The 21,391-nt window shown below is 39.5% G+C and overlaps 1 long non-coding RNA gene across 1 annotated transcript; it reads left to right on the forward strand.

Moving 5' to 3' along the window:
- Window positions 1-14,980: 14,980 nt before the first annotated feature.
- On the forward strand, window positions 14,981-20,437 carry LOC135363914 (uncharacterized). Its single transcript, XR_010410276.1, has 4 exons — window positions 14,981-16,478; window positions 17,466-17,614; window positions 18,385-18,561; window positions 20,173-20,437. It is a non-coding gene; the product is annotated as an uncharacterized LOC135363914 (long non-coding RNA).
- The last annotated feature ends 954 nt before the right edge of the window (window positions 20,438-21,391 follow it).

Here is a 21,391-nt window from a genome sequence, read left to right on the forward strand (position 1 = left end):
TAAACATAATAGGAGAAAATAAACACACAGAAATCACTAGAAAAATGCTGAATAGGAAAAAGCATGAGAGAAGACTAACTCTCCCAGATATCAGAGCACACTCCAAAGCTTCTATGATGAAAACAGTATGGTACTGGCGGTGCATGAATAGACAGAACAATAGAACAGGATAGAAAGTTCATAAACCACCTATGTGGAGAAATCTAGTATATGAGGAAGGTGGTATCTCAAATTATTGGGGCAAATATTGGCTTTTCTACCATAGGGCGTTGAGACAACTGGATAGCCACTTGGAAAAAGATAAAACTCACACTACACACAAGAATAAACTCCAAATTAATAGAAGATCCATATGAAAAAATAAACCTACAATGACTAGGAGATATGGATGAGTTCTTCTATAATCCAAACCTAGACAAAGTCTTTACAACTATGACTTGAAACCAAATATAATAAAAGAAAAAACTGATAAACTGAGAATATTCTGTTCAGTAATTGGCCAAAATTCTTAAAAATGTCAACGTCATGAAAGACACAAAGAAAGAAAAATTTGAGAAATTCAGATTAAAGGACACTAAAGCAACATGATAACTATATGTAATGCATAATCTTGGGTTGGATCCTATACTGGAGGAAAAAGATACATAATTTAAATAATAGGAAAGGCTGACTGTGGATGGAAGATTAAAATCTAATGAATTGAAGATTAGATAAAAATATTGTTATTTTTGTTAAATTTCCTGATGTTGATAACTGGACTATACAGTAGTTACATGAAGAGAATATCCTTTAAGGGATCTATCTATCTATCTACCTATCTATCCATTTGTCTATATAGATACAGATATTTATTCAGGGTCATCATAATCATGTATGTTTTTTCCAGTTTTCTGCTGTTATGAACGACATTGCTATGTACATTCAGGCATGTGCCTTTTGGTGCACAAATGAAGGCTTTATGGTATATGCCTGAAATTAAACAGCTGGACTACAGAGTATCTGCATTTTTTACGTTATTGGAAAATGTGGGTGCGCCAATGTACATCCCCACCAGCTGTGTGTAGATGTAACTGATGCTCCACATCCTGGCCAACATGTGGGATTGTATGACTTTATAACTTCTGCCAATCTAGTGAGTGTAAATGGTGTATTTTTTGCAGTTTCAATCCGCATTTCCTCAATTTCTAGTAAGGGAACAACATGTCTTATGTTTATTAACTCTGTGTTTCTTCTTCAGTGAAGTGCTGATTCAGTTTATGCCTCTGTCCGTTCACTTGTCTTTTTTTACTTTTAGGAGTTCTAACTATTCTGCATACTAATCCTCTGTTTAATATATGAATTGTAAATATCTTCCGCCAATGAGTGGATTATTTTTACCTGTTTTTACCTGTTAAATAATATCCAGTTAAATAATTTTAACTTTGGGGTAGTCAAAATATCAATATTTTCCTTTATTTTTTGTTTATTTGGCCATATTGAGGTACATTTTTTTCCTCACCAAAGTCTATGAAGAAAAGTTTTATTTCCAACTTTAACCTGAATTAAAAAGGATTTTTTTGGTTATACTGTGAGGGATCTAGTTCATATTTTCAATACACATAGCCAGTTATCCAAGCACCAGTAATCCATCCTTTCCTCACTAATATGCAAAGTCTTTTCTGCGATACATCAATTTTCCATATATGGGGATTAGTTTCTGGACACTCTACTTTTGTATTTTGGGTTTTAATATTTTATTTATTTATTTGATACAGAGAGAGAGCAAACAGGGGGAGCAGCAGAGGGAGAGGGAGAAGCAGGCTCCCAGCTGAGCAGGGAGCCCGATGTGGGACTCGATCCCAGGACCCTGAGATCATGACCTGAGCGGAAGGCAGATGCTTGGCCAACTGATCCACCCAGGTGCCCTGGACACTGTACTTCTTTTGTTTGTTTATCCCACACCAATAGCGTGCCATCATGCTGTTTTCATAACCACGGCTTAGTATCTGTGAGGACAAGTCACTCAATCTTTTTCTTTTTTTTTTTTAATTATTATGTTATGTTAATCACCATACATTACATCGTTAGTTTTTGATGTAGTGTTCCATGATTCATTGTTTGCGTATAACACCCAGTGCTCCATGCAGATCGTGCCCTCCTTAATACCCATCACCAGGCTAACCCATCCCCCTACCCCCTCCCCTCTAGAACCCTCAGTTTGTTTTTCAGAGTCCATAGTCTCTCATGGTTCATCTCCCCCTCCGATTTCCCCCCCTTCATTCTTCCCCTCCTGCTATCTTCTTCTTCTCTCTCTCTTTTTTTTAACATATAATGTATTATTTGTTTCAGAGCTATGGTAAGCGCTGTGAATTGTGTAAGACTGTTGAATCACAGCACTGTACCTCTGAATCTTTTTCTTCTTTTTATGCAGAGAAGTTTTTTTCTTGGTCTTCAACACAAATTTTAGAATCAGCTTTTCAAGATACATGAAAAATCTGGTTGAGATTTTTGTTGGAATGACATCGAATCTATGTACGGATTTGGAGAGAATTGATATTTTTCCAAGTTTTCCCACCCAGGAATGTAGTACATCTCTCTGCTTATCCAGTTTTTCTTACGTGTCCTAGGAATGCATTAAAATTCCTTTTATCCATTGATTCTGCTAGCTGTGGGAGGGCTTTACCCCACATCAGTTCCACCTGCTCTATTTACTGGTAATATCCTCAAACTCATAAAACATATATCAGATCAATATTTTTAACAGATTCCTCAAAAGATTAATACTCCAGTGATCAAGGTTGAAAGTGATAGCTATACATAGAAAAGAGTAAACAAACCAAATCTGCAAAGAAGTTTCAGTTTATTTGAAATTAAGGTGGGTTGAGACAATTTATGATCCTAACCTGAGGCATTCCTTTTTTATTAACCTCTTCCCTGATCTTATTTCTAGAACAATTCTGAAACTTCTATTTTCTAATGGAGGTTTCTATTTTAGAATATCCATTTAAATCCTAACTTTCCCCCCTAAACTTCAAAATTACATTAATGCTTTCTTTTCCAATACCCCAAATGCTCAAAAGGAAAGATATTTCCTCTCCAGATTTTTATTATGAAAATTTTGAAGTCAGAAAATTTGCAAGAACAGTTAAAATAGAAACCATATACTCACCATCTTCTTCCTCCCTCCCTCCTTCCCTCCCTCTTTCTTTCTTTCTTTCTTTCTTTCTTTCTTTCTTTCTTTCTTTCTTTCTTCCTTCCTTCCTTCCTTCCTTCCTTCCTTTCTCTTTTTTTCTTTCTTCTTTCTTTCTTTTTCTCTATCTAGCTATCTGTCATCCTCTCTTTCTCTCTTCTATCATGTAATCTATATTTGTCATCTACCTACCCATCTTAGTCTGCTAGGGCTGCTATAACAAAATACCGTAGACTGAGTAGCTTAAACAACAGAAGTGTATTTTCTCACAGCCTGGAAATCAAAGATCAAAGTCGTTAGGTTGGGTTTCTCCTAAAGCCTCTTTCCTTGGCTTGCCCTCTTGCTATGTCCTCCCCTAATCTTTTCTCTTCTGTGCACACTCCTGTCTCTTCCTTTACTTATAATGACACCAGTCCTATTTGGTTAAGGTCCCACTCTTATGATATTATTTAACCTTAATTACTTCTTTAAGAGCCATCTCCAAATATAATCACATTGGGGATTAGGGTTCAACATAAGAATTTGGTGGGGGGGATCAATTCAGTCCATAAATCAATTAATCTCTCTCTCTATATATATCATCTATCTATCTATCTATCATCTATCTATCTATCTATCCATCTGATCTTGTTGACTTTTCAGTGGGAATTTCAGTCATGACCCTTCACTGTTAAAGACTTACATCTCCTAAAATAAGAGCATATTCCTGCATAACAAATGTATTATATCACTTACAAAAAGAAACAATAATACCCTAAAACCATCTAATATCAACTCTATATTCAAATTTTCCTGGTGGTGAGTTTGCTACATCTATTTTTCCTTCTATACCTATTAGCATACTTCTTTAAAGAAGGGTTTATATCATCAACTAGGGATAAACTTTAGTTGCCTCTCAATAACCAAGTTAAATTAAAGCACAGATTCCTACTCTGGCATTCCTAGAGACCTAAGGATACACTTCTGGGAGTTTGGTGAACTTCTTGAAAGTCCATATGTAAATTTTTCTTAGGAGGACATCCATGGTATACTCAAGATTCTCAAAGGTGTCTGTCATTAAAAACTACTTTTTAAATTTTTTCTAGTTATCTGGTGTCACATATGGAGTTCTCCATGTTGATTGAGACTTAAGAATTATACCTCCTTTGAAATACAGTTGACCTTTGAACAACACGGGTTTGAACTGCATTAGTCTACTTATACTTGGATTTTTAAAAAAAATACAGTACAATATTGTAAATGTACTTTTTCTTTATGATTTTTTAAATAATATTTTCTTTTCTCTGGCTTGCTAATTTATTGTCAGAACACAGTATATAAAAATACAGCATACAAAATAGGTGTTAATTGACTGTTTCTGTTATCAGTCAACAATAGGCTACTAGTAGTTACATTTTGGGGAAGGCAGAAGTTATATGTGGATTTTTGACTGTGCAGGGGTTTGGCACCCCTCTCCCCAAACCACCCCCAATGATGTTCAAGGTCAACTGTATTGATATGTTCCATTTAAGAATGTATATTGCTGATAAAAGAAGGCCGAGTAGAGTTATAATATTTGGGAAAGTAAAGGGAAATAAATACAACTATTAATTAGGATCCAATTTATGGTGCTATTGTGAAGGATAATAATTTCTTAGCTTAAATAATATTCAATGTCTTGATCACAAGTACTATTAAGGGAAAACAGTGACTGAGCTGGGTTCTTTGTTAGTCTGTAAAATTAAAACATACCCTAAAAATTAAAGCATCATCTTTTGCAGACAGGCACTAATGACTCTGGGGCTGACAGGTTAGTTTAGTTCAAGCATTTCATACATGATTAAAGTTAATGAGTGAACTGTAAGCAGGACTCTACTTAATGAATGTGCTAATTGTTTTTCTTGCTGCAAATATTAGTGCTGCTTTTAACCACAATATACAGAAGATTAGGAGCCAATTCATTATACTTTGTTTAATGAGTTATATTTATACAATATAACAGCATTGTTAAATTCATATAGTACCCTTTTAATATTCAAAGCACTTTACTAGAGTGTTCTATTTTAAGCTCAAAGCCATCCTTTGTCAGGAGGGAAGGCAGAAACAGTATGCCTATTTTAGCACAGTGGTTATGAGTGCAGACTCTGAATTCATGCTGCCTGGATTTTGAGTCCTACCTCTCCCACTTACCAGCTGTCCAATCTCAGAAGAGTTATTGACCTCTCTGTGCCTCAGTTGCCTTGTTCATAGAGTGGGGCAAGTGATAGAATCTACCTCATTGGCTGTTATAGTATTGGTGAGTTAATGCTTGTCAAGTGTTTAAAGCAGTTCCAAGTACGCTGCAAGCTTCATAAGTGTATCAATAATATCATCGGTTCCACCTCTACCCTTGTGGTACATTCTTTACACAGCATCCAGAGTGGTCAGAGTGATCCAGAGTGTCGTCTGACTGCTTAAAATACTCTGGGACTGTTTTCCTTGCATGAAGAGTCAAATTCCGACCTCACCATGGCCAGGTGCAGTTGCTTGTACCTTGTTCTGCTTGTACCCATCTCTCTCTCCCCACCCCTGCTCTGTGCTATAAACATGCTGATACCCTTTCTGTTTCTCAAACACACCGAGGCCCTTCCTGCTTCAAGGCCTTCCCCCAGATCTTCAGAAACCTCCTGATCCACATGTCAACTCAAGGCCAACTCAGGAACACAGGATATCTTCTGTGACCATCCTATCACCTGCACTTGGCCACTGCCACTACCCTGTTTAATGAATAAATGAATGGATTTTTGTGAACCTTGGGGTTCATGGCCCCCTATCATCATTGGTCCTTGCTTACCCTATTTTCTTTACAGTACTTATTACACAAACATTGCATAAGTATATGCATAAGACATTTATTTATCGGAATACATTTCTTATGGTGCATAGGTCCTTTAGAACTCAGAATCTCCCTGGCATATACTATAATTCTTTCCATATGCTTCTTAGCCAGCGGTTCTCAAAGTTCAGTGTGTGCTGTGCCCAACCTCAGAGTTTCTGACTCAGTAGATCAGGGAAGATCTCTTCAGGGAGGTGACACTGAAGTTGGGATTTAAAGAATGAAAAGGAGTCCTATCCAATGGGACCTGAAGGGAGTTCAGGTGCAGGGAACAGCAGATGCAAATACTCTGAGCTGAGGAAAAGTGCTATGGTGTTTGAGTAACAGAAGGGAGGCAGGTATGCTGAAACTTGGTGAGTATTTATTGAATTCCTTTATATCCCTCAGATGTACAACTTAGAGTAATTTAACACTGCTCTATCATAATTTAGGCCAGAATAAATAATGTCTTCATTTCAAGTTGAAACTTTAAACACCTGTAGTATCAAAATAAAGGATAGCAGCCAAGATGACTGTATATTATTATAGAATAATAAAATCCCTTCCTGAAATGTAATTTCTAATTTATTGAGCTGCACACTGATGATTTATGTATTTTTATGTATATAACCATTCTGAAAGTTAAATCTAAAATATAATAACATTTCCTCATGGATGCAAAAGAGATGCATAACTTCTCTGTTTAGAACTATTTATTAGCAATCTATAATCTTTAGGGCATAACCCCAATTCTTCAGAAGGGTACATGAGGCCCATCTCTATTGGCCTGTTTTTCTTCTCCTTTGTCTCCTAAAATGTATAGTTTCTGCGCCAACTGTAAGGAACCACCTGCAACATCCTGAATGGGTGTGCTGTCTCATGCCTTATTCCATTATTACACAGGGCTACTCTGGGAAGCCTCCTCCAACTGCATCCCCTGAAGTGTGAGTGAGTTCCCCTGCAACTCTATCCCACCAGAGCTCACTTTCTTCTTCACATTATGATGTGTTCCCCTGGGCTCTTTTGTTCACTTGTCTCTTCTGGGCTTGGCTCTGAGCTCCCAGAAGGCAGGGACTATGCCTTTATCTTTCTCCAGTGCCCACCACAATACCAGGCATACAGACTGCATGGCCCACATAAATGCTTACTGAGTGAATGAAGGAATCTAAAGTCTCATCCTGCCGTCTCAGAGGTATGATTTGGGGTCGCCTCAGGAAGCCAGATTCAGTACTCTGTTTATATTGCACAAAATACATAAGAACTTTCTTCACACGTGATGCCTAAATAATGCTGTGCGGGGTGGTATACCCCATGAAGTTTCAGGATTTCTAACAACTGGCCCCTGGCCCCCGCCTAGAAAGGACAAATGTGTTGTACAAGTCCTTCCTCTGTCTGTGGCATAGATGAGGAGATTAAATGTCTCTCCTGTCACGGGGAGCAGTGTCTTTTTGGCCTTACTGAGGTCTGGCTTTGATTATTTTTTAATCATTCACATGGAGTCCATCCCCTTTCCATGGCCGATGCCTCCTCAGCCTGTGGGAACTAAAGCTTGCATGTCACGCCCCAAGAGGTGTTTTATCCCTCTCAGGGAAGCTTGTCCATTCCTTTGTAGCACCCAGCACAACCTCTACTCACATATTTATTTCTTCGCTGCCTCCCCGAGAGCTGGGTATTTGCTCCCCAAGAGTAGAGATGGTCCCTTTCTTTTCACTGGACAGAACACTGTATGTTCTTCGTCAGCATCTGGTGACAATTTGGCAGGATGAGTTTGCGATGAATTACCCTCTGAATACGTGTCATGCTCCTAATGGGTGTGCCCAATTTTGAAAGAAATCACATAATAAAATTCTCAAAAAGCAAACCAGAAGGTAGGAATTGCTATTACAATTTTACTGATAAGGAAATAGTGCAAGGAGAGATTGACTTGATCAAAATATGTAAATGATGGGAATAAAGGCTTGGATCCTGGTTTTCTGATAGGAAGGCAGTTTCTACCTATACACTTATCTTTAGAGAAGATTTCAGGAGGGCTGAAATATGGGTGGCTGCTCCAAAGTTTACCCGAGTGGAAATTCTATTGTCCCCCTGGTCCGCGTGCACTAGGGAAGAAAAGGAAAATCAACAGGCGGTAATGAAATGACGGCAGAAATGATCCAAGTGGCTTATTCGACATGCTATTTATGCTTTCCTTCAAGTCTCTATTGTAACCTAATTTATTATAAAACATCAAGATCTAAATTTGTAACTCACACCAAACAATAAACTCCCTTGTATACCATCTCGTCTTCAGGAAGGTTTTATGAACTGAATTGCAATGTGTCGACACTGGGGTCTTTTCAGTCCAAGTTGAGTGAAGGAAACTCAAATGTAAAACTCAGTTCAGTCCAGATTTTATTTTTGGTTAGGAAACAATCAAAGTGAGGCTCTGAGTTCATTATTCTAGTTTTCGGAGTGCTCTTTCAGAATAAACACGAGAAAACATTTCATTCTCAAAACATAACGCCTTGTACATATTAGTGTAAAGCACTATGACTCAGAAACCGTAGTTACGATATCTACACATTGTGGCAAAAACTGCTATGAGAACACATGATGACAGTACAAGCTTCTGTGAATTTTGATGAGCAAATGTCATTGATTCACATCTTTGTGAATTAAAAGCTTGGGAAATGTCTGTGTACCTTCCCCTTTGATGTCGTATTGTCTGCTAGTCTATAGAAATAACTTCTTGTCTTTTCTCATAATAAATTCAGATGTTTGATACAGCATCCCTGAAATGATTTTGGCCACAATCCACAGGGAAAGAGAGTTATTGCTTCTGCCTGTGGTAGGAATTGGGGAGGCCCCTCACAGGGAGAGGCATTTGGGCTGAATCTTGGAGGATGACGAGGACCTTGCTGGGTGAGTGAGGAGATTAACGTTTCCCTGGTAAGGGATAGCATGAACAAAGACTCAGAGGTGAGATAGGTCTACAGAGGGTACTGAGAGTTTGTAGAAGTCCTGTGAGCATAGAGGACAAGGAGAGAAGGGGGAAAGACAAAGATGGGGAAATAAGACTAGGAAGGTAAGTTGAGGCCAGGTCAAGAAGAGCCTTATGACCTATTAAGTCATTTAGGCTTCATCACAAAAGCAACTGGGAAGTTTCAACATTATATGAAATAGTGCTTAAGAAATTAAAGACAAAGGTCAGCGTATAAAGATATGAACCGATGTGACCCTCCCAAAGAAGTTAACAACCAATCATTCTGCAGAGGAAATAAAGAACAGAAGCAGACCTTCTTGCATTATTAATGTGAAACCATGATGTTTTCATCTATGATCTACAGCTGAAGGTAAGCCACTGTGTTGTAACCTAGGAATACACTGAGACATAGTTTGGGACTCGGGGTGGGGGTTGGGGCAGTGGATTCCTTTTAGCTATTCTAAGCTTTAAAATCTCTGGTCTGACATAACACTTACCTGGGACTGGGTTTCTTTAACTGTAAAAGAGGGATTGATTAGATCAATGATTTATATTAGAGGTTGACAAATTTTTTTCTATAAAGGGATAGAGCACAACTGTTTAGAATTTGAGAGTTACATAATCTCTACCGCAACCTCTCAACTCTGCCATTGTAGCTTGAGAGGAGCTATAGATAATATATGGTTAAGTGAGTGTGGCCGTGTCCCAATAAAATGTTACTTTTGGACACTGGAATTGGAATTTTGTTTAATTTTAATATGTCACAAGGTATTCTTTTTAGGATTTTTTTCAACCATTAAAAAAGTGTGAAACACATCCTTAGTTTGCAGACAATAAAAACTAAGCAGTGGCCTGGATTTTGGCATATGGGCCATTATTAGCCTATCCCTATTTGTTTACAACTTATTTATTTGTAGGAAAAATTTAATACTTTTTTAAAGTTCAACAAGAGAATATTTTCCATTTTTTCCATTTAGTAATTGGTTTTTAAATGTAGCCAATCTGTATTGACAAAACTCATGGTGGCTGTAAGAGTGCTTGCTTTATGGTTATAGAGATTTATTGAAGGACACTGTCTACAGGACTCAAATAAAATGACTTTCCTGATATGCCCACTATGATCACAGAACAGTTTAAAGAGAAACTACTTCATCAATCTTTATATTGTCACTTAGAGGGATGAGAGGTGTTTTAAAAAATACAGCATTAATATTTTTAAGATATTGTTTTAAAAAATGAAAGGATTAAACAGGTATTTATACCCTGATGATCAGAGCACCATTATTCACCAAAGCCAAAAGGTGGAAATGACCCAAATGTCCATCAGTGGAGGAATGGATAAACAAAATGTGATACATACACTTAATGGAATATTATTCAGCCCTTTAGCAAATTCCCATAATGCTACCACATGGATGAACCTTGAAGACAGTATGCTAAGTGAAGTCAGCCAGACACAGTACTAAAGTTGTATACTTCCGTTTACATGAGGTACCTAGAGTAGTCACATTCATAGAGACAGAAAATAGAGGAGTGGTTGCCAGGGGCTGAGAAGAAGGGGAAAATGGGAGTTAATGTTTGATGGGCATGGAGTTTCAGTTTAGGAAGATGAAAAAGTTCTGGGGATGGATGGTGGTGATGGTTGTCTAACAACACGAACGTACGTGATGCAGCTGACCTGTGCACGTACAAAGGGCTAAAATGGTAAATTCCATGTTATGTATATTTCACCACAGCAATTTCAAAGAATAAGACAACAATGAAATGTTTAACCTCGTATCACACGAGACAAAAGGAAGAATCAAGAATAGGCTGCAGGACTAGCACCTAGTGTAGTAAGTAGTACAGGACTCTTTGAACACAAAGTGACCCAGACAACTTTAATGTCTGTGGGTTTTTTTTTTTTTTTTTTTAGCGTTCTATTTATTACCAATGTCTGTTTTTTGAGTACTCTATTCCAGAGCACATTACTTCAGAGTATCCTTTCAACCACCATTTTACAAAGGAGGAGACGGAGATTCACAGAGCTTCATTGTCGAGGAACCAACAGGCAGGGGTGAGAATTCTCTGGCTGTGCTTCCAAAGTCTCTGTGCTAAGCCATCATAGACCACTGCCTCCTTGAATTCTGAATCCACTCATGTTAGACTGTTGAAATCGTCTGCCACTGAAAACAGGATTTTCTGTGTAATTCATGTAGCCATTGCTACCTCGGAAAGAGAGAGGACTCAGCTGCATTTCCTCAGAGTCTGGATCGGCAGCACAGGACCCGCATGCTGTCGGTTACGGAAAGGCCAGAAGGCCAATGCTACGTGCTGGCTGACGATGCTGTGGGCCAGGCTGATTAGCATCTCCACTCTGGGTAGAATGACTAATATAGCCTTTTAGCCCACAGATTCCCACCTCAAACGTTTACACGACACCACTAAATAATAAATATGTGCATGTCTTATCTCTCCTACTTGGATTGTAAGATAAAGGCAGGAGCTGAGCCTGTTTAATATTTATATCCTCCATAAGATCACCCTGTGCAGTGCTTTGCACCAAGTAGGCGCTCAGCAAATATTTGTTGAATGAATGCATAAATGAATGTTAAATTATCTGCCTCCAGATTTTCCTTTTGTTTCAAATTTTCTCCTCCATCTGACACATGCAAGTTCCTTCCATGTCCCTTTCATGGGTATTACAGATGCCCTCAACTATTTTTCGTGTTTTTCTGGCCTGCTTTTCCTCATCACTGCCGAAACAGACTGGGGGCCAAAAATAGAACCTCCTTGACAAGTTTGCAGAGGACTTACGTCCCCGATTCCTGAGGTGGCAATACTGATTCTGCTAGAGCAGAATGGGAGCTTTACGACTGCCACATTCTTGATTTTGCCCGACATTTAAAAGGGATGGAAGTTTTCCCTGAATGGTGGTGAATACAAACTGCAATCACCCTTGGAAGATGGGGTTCGGGGCAAATAGAGGAATGTCAGAGCTTGTCTTAAGGATGCTTAAAGATGCTCAAAAAAGAAATAGAATCTCTCTCTCTCCTTTGTCCCTCTCTCCTTCCATTCCCACACTTTCTCATTCCCTCCCTTTTCTTTCTTTCTTTCTTTCTTTCTTTCTTTCTTTCTTTCTTTCTTTCTTTCTTTCTTTCTTTCTTTCTTTCTTTCTCTATTTCTTGCAATCTCTGGTTTATGGCAGGGTCAGTGACTCACATTTGTTTTCAAGCCAGTGCATGTTATGAAGACATAAGACAAGAATGTGCATAAACACATACTCTGCCACAATGCTGATTCCTTTGGATCAAGCCCACAGCAACAGACACTGCATCAATCTAGAATTGTCTCTAATCCATGTACACTGGCACACAGGTTCCCAGTGCTGCTCTAAGGGGAATTAGATAGGAGACCTGGCTTCTTCTCTCAGGGACACTGCAAGATGGTAGGAAAATGGGATGGATACAGAGGTAATAATACAAGGAACATCTAGCTGTTAAGTGGGTAGTAATCAAATCTCAATAGACACTCATAATAACAGTAGTTTTTATTTATGGAGTTTTGCTATGTGCCAGGCACCATGCTAAGGACTTCACATACTTATCTCTTAAATTCTACCTACAAGCCCCAACCTCAGTACAGAGGAGAGGGGAGGAAGTAGGGTGCAGTGGTTGGTGTCAGACTCTGGAATCGGATTGCAAGGCTCTGGTTCCAGGTGCAGAGAGAGAACACTCCTTTTCCTGCTGCAGAGAGAGAACACTCCTTCCCAGAGATTTAGTTGATATGTCCAGCCTCTGCTACCAGCCATGTGACCTTCTGAGCACTGATGTTCCTCTCTTTGTTTCCATCTTCTCAAATATAAAATAAGGGTAATCATGGAACTTACCTTATTGAGTTGATATTAAATGAGATAATGTAAGTATAGTGCTTAAAACAGTGCCTATGTGGGTCAATGGTCTGTGAAGATTAGGTATGATGACCTTGAGAATCAGAGAGGTTAAATAACTTATCAGTGTTCATTCAATAAACGTATACCAGACTGAGAATTCAAACGCAAACTGGACTGATCCCAAGGCCCTTGGATCTTAACCCACTTCACCATAATGGCGGTTCAGAGAGCAGTAACTCATTGAGGATCAGCATGAAAGTGGGAAGATTTACAGGGAATGTGAAAGGGTTTGAAGGAGGGACTAGAATTTGTTGAAAAAGAAATGGAGACTGGAGGCTTTAATGAAGAAAGATCTCTTGAATTACCAAAATGTCCCTCTTTGCCAACCACTACCTCTGGGCTTCCTTTCTTCCCTGTCAGTCAGACTTAGCCTCCGTCCAGTGAGGAAGACACAGCAGCTGAAAAATCCACCAGTGAGGATGCTCTGAAGGTCAAAAAATGCTCCCCGCCCCTCCAAGAATGTCCTATAGTGGTTGCTCTAGGTCTTGGTTTCTTTTGCTCTATTTAGGTTTTGCTTGCTAATCTGCACATGACTTTGGGAAAGAAAATCTAATATTTTAGCATCTAATTATGTAAATATCTTATTTAAGTTAGAAACAATATTTATAAATGTGGCAGGAAAGGTGTACCCCCTCTGTTCTCCTTGGGAGGTTTCTCTTGAAGTTAAGGAAATAGAGGAACTATATGTGTACGTATGTGTATAAGCATAGTTTCTATACCTATACCTACACTGACATCTATACATCTGTATATCATCTACATCTACATCTATCTATATCAGTATCTATCCACATTGAAATGCAACAGAATTTTGGAAGCACTCTTAACTTTATAAGCTACAAGGAGACTGGTTGGCAGAATTTAATCTTTGTAGTTCACTTAGTGTCTAATTATACCTTACATTTCTAACCTGGGGCTCAGCCACGATGATGGTCTCTCATCCTTTTCTTTCTCCATCCTTGGGTTCTGGAGTCTTTAACAGTCTGTGAGGAGGGAGGATGCTGGTAATGCACAGAGGAGGGGGACCTTGGGGACTGGAAGGGGAGGGGAGAAGGCATTAACAAGGCCAAGGGAGCACAAGTGTGGGAGAGGCTATGGGCAAGTGGAGAAAAGGAAGGTCCCACTCCTGTGAATGTGAGGATGCCTTAAATAGACTAGGTACATTATCCTCTGGTTCTGCATGGAAAACTTTATTTGAGGCTGAGGCAGAGAAGTGACTAAACCTTTTCAGGATTCCCAGTCTGTGTTTGACACCTTTTTGGTGCTCCGCACCCCCCACCAGCTGTCAGCTGGGTTCCACCCATAAGGAAGACAGTCATGAAGACAGTCCTAAACGGACCCATTTAAGCAGTTGACAGTAAGGCCATATCCTCCTGCTATGGTAAGGGCGCAGGTCTAAGTGAAATGAGTAAGTCGTTTAATGTATTATTCATTTCTCCCTCTTTCCCCAGAATGATCTTAGATCTCTAGAACATTTCCGACCTTACAAAATGCCCTGAAGTACACTTGAAAATCTTGTAGTCATTACATATGGCTTCTAAACCATGTCATACCCTTGTTCGAGGCTTCATCCTCTCTTGCCTAAACCATCGCAATAAACCCCTTATTGGTCTCCGTGTCTTCTAATCTACTTTATAAGTGAGGCTACAGTTTTCTTTCTAAATTACAAATCTATAATGGTCATTTTCCTGCTTTTCATTGTCATCTATTTTTTTGAGCCTTACTTTTCCTTTCTTCCCAAAGGCAACATAATCTGGAATCCCGACATATAAAACACTGAAGCAAGCTCTGCTCCGTGGAAGTGGGGTTGGGTGCAGGCAGAGTCCCTGCTCACTCTATGTCCCCACCTCTTTTGCCCCCTTGACCTTGGCCATTCCCTGTCCTCTCCGTGGCATCCACAGGATCCCTTGGAACCTGTTTGGATCATGAGCATCTGAAGCACATGGTACAGCTTCTTCAGCTCCCCTTCCGTGCAGCCTCAGCTCTGGGCCACTCACTGTGTTCTCCACCTTTGCACCCCCTGCTCCTTGCCCTGCAATGCTCTCTTCCTTCTCGCTGCCCGGTGATCTCCTCTCAACCTTAGAGAATGAGCTCAGATGCTACCTCTTCTTGGAACCCACCCCAACATCCCTGGAGAGAGCTGGTCACCCTCTGTGCCCACGGATGTCCCTGACCATTTCTATTATACCATTTACGACACTGTTTTGTGGTTCTCTAGCTGCAGCAATGTTAGCCCTCACTCAGCAATCAGAGAGGCCATGTCTTACTGTGTTTGTTTCCTCATGTCTGTTCCTGCCTCCTAGCACCGTGCTTGTCCTTAGTGGGTTGAAATGATCATCACTGGCTAAACGGGGACAAAGAGTGTGCTGAGCCCAGGTCAGGATCAAAAAGTGTCTTGAGTCCACTGATAGCCTTGCAAACTTGGTGAAAATACGCGAATGTTTTCTTCATTCTTTGTGGAATAAACTCATCTTGATGGTTTTATCCTTTAAACTATACCATCAAGATAAAATGTACTTCTTTAGGGCACATGTTCAGTCACAATGTCCAGAGTCAAATGAAACCAAAGAAAACGGTTCTCTAGCATTCCTGGGATATGATCCTACTTCTTCTTCAAGGCCTAACTCACACATTACCTTCTCCTGGGGGCCTTTGTTGGCTTATTGTTCCTATGTTTGTCTCTTCCTATTTAACTCTTCTAATGATGGTTGTTTCTACTGCATAATTCATTCCTAAATTCCTTACTCTGGACTCAATCAGTATTTTGGATTGAAATATGTTGATCCATGGAAGCAAAAGCTGGGTTTCATGGCTCTTTGTACTCTGTTAATCAACAAAGGACTCAAATCTCCAACGATTCTTTTTCAAAACCTTAGCAAAAAACCAAAAAAAACAAAACAAAACTATTCAGGGAAAAGAAGGCTTACTGAAACATATGCCATTTGTTATTTTGAGCACGTGGTTCTTCTTTAGAAGTTGTATAGAAAGGTAAAGATTACTATCCAAAAAGAGAGAGAGAGAAAATTATTTAGCAGCTTCCACATTTCAAGGATGTGGCAGAATTTAACTAAGGGCAAAATCTGTCTTTGCTAGGAAAATGCAGTAATGGGTATCATCAGGTATGCAAAAGGAAGTCCATGAGCTAGATGGTCTGTAATAGGAATGCTCACTTTTTATCTGGTAGGCAGGGGGTACTGGAAGCCGGTAGAAAAGGAAAGTTGGAAAATGGGAATCTTGGTAGGGACTGTGGACCCGGCAATATGGTGTCAGGCCAGGGCCCAAGGCAAGAAAGGACTGGTTAAGAAATTTCCCCCTGGGAGATGGATGAAGAACCGTAAGAACACTATTCTCTTGTATTCAATGTTGAATTGTTTATTATTCCATGATGTGCTGGTCCCTCTTCATTATTCCCAAGCATTCAAAAAATTCTGTTGTGCACCAAGGCTTTTTGTTGGTGGTGTGTGTTGGAAGGAATGAGGAGAAAGGTGGCTGCACGTAGCATGGAAAGAGGAGAGGAGTCACAGGAGAAGGGAAAGTAAGCAAGGATCAAGAAGTCAGAAGAGGCAGGAAGTCTGGGCAAGAGGTAAGTAGGGTAGCAACAGACTCCAGGGGAATACCATGGAGACTGGAGGAGCAGGCTATACATCTTCCAGTTCCTGGATTAGGGACTCAAACCATTTCCTCTCTGGATATTAAAGAAAAGGATAATCTTTTCCTTTGGGCTACAAAAGAAATGTTTACCAGAAGGGTGTGTGTGTGCTCTCCCAGAAGGATGCTTCTCCCCACCAGGAGGGCTATCACAGGGCCTCTGTTAAGACCTGGGCATCTTGATTTTAGAGGACTCATGTCTCATTTGTCACATTACATACGATACGGTATTCTGTCATAAGAATGCGAAACCATCTTTGTAATTTCGCTTTTGATATTATATATTCTTGATGTAATTACTTCCATTTTAGTTTAGTGTTTTATTTTGGATCTAATTAATTTTTAAGATCAGATCTTAAACATTTTCATGGACCTCTCACAAAGCTCATGAACTGCAGCCCTGTGCTCAACATAGCTAATGGATGAAATGTTCATAGATGACAGGAGGCTCTTTCTTGCAGAGGTAAAGCCAATTCCCAAAGAGGCATTATCAGCTTCTCCTGACAAACACAAATATTTAACTCACACCCACAAATGCTTAATTTAGACCCTGATTGTTCAAATGGAATTTCAGTAGGTTAATTAAAATAGAAGAGAAATAATTTTTAGTGTAGGCCTTTATCTATAAGCCTTTTGGTTATCAGTTAGGGTCTTGTTTCTAATTAAAAAAACAAAAGAAGACAATGCACAGAGTAATTAGTAAATGAAAACCTTCAAAGTAAACCTCAAGTCCTGATAAGAACTCTAATTTTTAAAAGTGTTTTTATGTCAAGAGACAATTTAAAGTACAGGTTTCATAGATATTTTCCTTTTAAATAGAATTCTCTTAGCTAATCAGATGTTGAGTGGTGTTTCCTTTAATTTTATCTGGCCAAGCTTCCCTCCATCTGTTTTCCCATAATGCTCTCATTCTCTCCTCCAGATGTTTGGCACAGCATCCCAACTAGACGTCTATTTCTTCTTGTTCTCCTTCACCTCACATGAACCTTCCAAGTCATAATTCTTTGGAAATAGGCACAAGGAGCCTTAGTTCAAATTACCATCTTTTATTTAAGGACTTCCATCTCTAAGGTCAGTACAAGTCAAAAAAATTTCTCTCTCGTTGTAGAATTTCTTGGCTGTGTATATTTAAAAAAATAAAAGAGAAAAAGAAACCAGAAGCCCAAGATTGTTAAGCAACATCCTCGCGTTCACATAAGCCAGACTCAGGAACAGTAATTAAACATTGAGAATTTTACTTTTGATTCCTTTTTAACATTTGACTTACTGAGAACTGAAGCTATTCCATCAGTCACTCTACAGCTTCAACTTTGATCAATGCCTCTGTTCAATAGGGGGTCAAATACCTGAAGGGAAATAAAAGAATTCTCTGGAACATATGGCAGGAAAGGGTCATTTGTGTGTGCTTGCAGAGAAGACAAATGACTCGCATTCCCCGCTCTCTTACCATGTCAGTGTTGTCGACCACTCAGCTGATCCTAGACAATCTTGTGCTCTAGCTAATCTGCTGCGTTTCAAAGCAAACTAAATGGAAATAAAGGTTTAAATATCTGGAAAGTAAATCATGATTTAAAAAAAATCTAACAGCATGAAAAAATTTTTCTGACAAAGTGTACAGCATGTTAGGAAAATTCTTTTCTGAGACCACCTGCTGATATTCTATTTTATAACTGGAGAGAATACTGCCTTATGTCCAAAACTTAGATAGAACTAAAGCATTTGATGAGAAAGAAAAAAAAATACCATAAACCTCATTAAGAACTTAGGTAGTTTTCATGGTGCAAGTGAATGTGCAAAATAGAAAAGTTTCTCCTTCCTCATGTCTCATGTTTACCCTTTAGTCTTCCACCCTCACTGGCAACATCTGGGTAAAGTCAGTATGGGCTCATGCTGCACTTGGACAATGGCCTTCAGCACGTATCTCCCTGCTTCCGGGCTCTCCAGGATCTCGTCCATCTATCTGTTAGAACTCCTTCCACAGAGAACTCTGCATTTGTTTAGAAGAAATAGCTCACAAGGTATTGGGGGAAAAGATGAAGCACCAAGGACCCTTTCAAGGGCATGAGTGGACCTGTCCTGAAAGAGATGAATGAGAGTAGAGCCTTGCCTGAATCATGAGGAAAAGGAGTAGAAAAACAAAAAAAGCAGAGAATGGGAAGTAGAAGGAATGGGCCCAGGTGATGGCGGAAGATAGCTCTCTCCTTGATGTGTCTTGCTGCATGACTCCCACTCATCTTTAGAAAGTTACCAAGCTTATAAAATATTTGGAAGTTGTGGATTTGGGGGACACTGAGGGTGAAGCCAGGCATCACATCCACATAGATGGGCGTGACACAGGAGCATGGAGCTGTTGGGAATTGAGAGGAAAAAATATAAAAACATAAAAAATTGTGGCAAATGTAGGAGGGCTTTGAACCTTCACAGGTTGGGGCATCAGGCTCCTGTCAAAGCTCTCCAGGCGCAGGCAAGCTGGCTGAGTTTTAGGTTAGACTGCGAATGAGTCACATTACCTGTGGAGTTGACTTTGAACTCGTCAGTTTGACTTTCCAGCCCTGTGTGATCTTGCTTTGGTTGACTACATTCCAGGCTCCTTTCCCTCTTTCGGTTTAGTCAAACTGAGCTAATCATTTTCCCATGAATGTAAATATTACATTCCAGCACTACCAGTTACTGCCTGAGTGATCAGGGGAAAATTACTTAGCATTTCATAATTCCAGTCTATTTATCTGGAAATTACCTGGGAATAAACTCATAGGGTTGTTTCAAGAATTAAAAGTGATCATGTGGGTAAAAAAGAATCTGTAACTTGCTTCTCACACCATGAGACACCCAGTGAGTCTCATCTCCCACCCCCTCTGTCCCCTAATGTCCCTTATGAATTTTTGCTTCTATTAGTCCTTCTGCCTGACTGTTGCTCTCCCTGCCAAGTTCAAAGTCTACCTGCTTCAAAATACTATCATACTTTATCACATGTGGCCTACTAGCATTGTAGCAATTGTTTCTCTCATCTCCTGTTGTGGATTGTAAATATCCCAAGAAAGATTCATCTTTATATTCCTTATAGTGTCTAAAGAGTTTGCAAATATTATATGCTCCATAAATATTTACTGACTACATTCTCCATGATTATTTACCAAGATGTTCCACATGATTTTCAATCTAAAATTTAAATTTATTCCATTAAGTTCTCAAAAACAAGGCAGAATTTCTCTACTAAATATTTGCTACTCAATTTTCAAGGACCACATTTTAAATATCATGCCACATTCCCTTGAATATGTCTATCACTGCCTAGGTCATAACCAGTACAATGTTTTGACATAAATCAAGTCCATAATATGAAATTGAATAGAACTTATTTCAAGCTTCACACTAATGAAGGAAGGAAAATAAAATCATTTGGAAAAGAGCTGCCAAACATTGGACAGCCTGCTAATTTAAAAAAATGAGATGTTTCTTTTCACTGTCCCTAAGTTATTGGCATGGCAGGTGTGCCTGTTTTATGTTGCTTATGTTTTCAATTGAGGAGTAAACTTTGCCTGTAGCCAGTTAATCATCTGAGCCTTTTGGAAAACTTAATTGAGAGGTCATTATCTGCTTTGCTTTCTTCTTCCTCCACATCTTCACAGCATATCAGCAATCTCAGTGACGCACCACTCTGCTGGTAATTCATATGGTATATTCAGAACCACAGATCATGGCTGTTAGACCTGCCAGATGTTCCTAGTCCCTTGCTGCAATTAAGTTCCAACATAGCCCAATTTGAAAGAGATGGAGAAACCACAGTTCTAATTAAGAATATTCATGAGTTTGCACCTTGGAAAGCCAGAAATCACATAATGTGCCAGAGTGGACAAGATCCTTTCCTTCGAGAAGAGAAAAAAAAAATGCAGTTGTAAGTAAGTCACCAGGTATGCACTGATGGGAAGTTCTGAAGTGAAACAGGAGGTATGAGATTGAGTGAACTATTCGAACTCTCAGCTAAACCCGTTTTAATAAGAATTTAAAGGGCTATATCGGAACTCCTAACACTAGCCGTACATTATCATCTGAGAAGCTTAAGAAAGAAAATCACCCATGCCTTGGTCTGCCCGCAGGGCTAGTCTAGATCAAGAAAAAGAAGCAGTATTGTTGTTGGCATCCTCATCTCCACACAGAAGTAGCCTCCAGACAGTTGCTATGGTAACCATGAGCGTGTTCTTCTTAGACATTAAAAATGAGAACGCAAAGCATGTTCAGCTGGACTAGAAACAGGTGCCATGGTGTAGCATGTTCAGACTAGGGTCAACCAATCAAATTAGGCAATGCAGAGGTTTTCTGCTGCACCTGCCTTAAGTTATCAGCAGTTCCTAATGGCATCTTCAGAAGCAATACAGGGAATGACCTTCATTATGATATTCTCCTAAAGCGGTAGGGTTCATACTTTGTAAACCATGTGGTGTTCAGTCCATTGTGATCCTGGAGTTAAAACCCTTGAGAAGATGTGGAACACATGATTGCAAGTTAAGAGACCAGAGTTCAGTTTCTGTCATTAACTAGCTGTGAGACTTGGGCAAATCCCTGGACCTTTCCTGGTAACAATGTCCTTATCTAATAAAAGAAAGGTTTCAAGAGGTAATTTTAGGGGTTAGAAGGAGCCTTAGAGGGAATGTATTTCATCCTACAGTGGACATCTGTTGTTTGGGGGCTTCCAAACTCCATTTCCCCTTTATTCTATAGCTGATTCTTGGCTTTCCTTTAGAAATCATTCTTCCCTCACCCTCACTCTCAGGCTTTGTACCAACTCCACTTCTGGCCCCAGAGGAGGGCATTTTACCTAGGTCTGACCAGTTGAAACACTGCATTCCC

Source organism: Mirounga angustirostris, unplaced genomic scaffold (genome assembly GCF_029215605.1).
Source record: "Mirounga angustirostris isolate CCGP_5_RB_7025 unplaced genomic scaffold, mMirAng1.0.hap1 SCAF_3, whole genome shotgun sequence".
Taxonomy (NCBI): Eukaryota; Metazoa; Chordata; class Mammalia; order Carnivora; family Phocidae; genus Mirounga; species Mirounga angustirostris.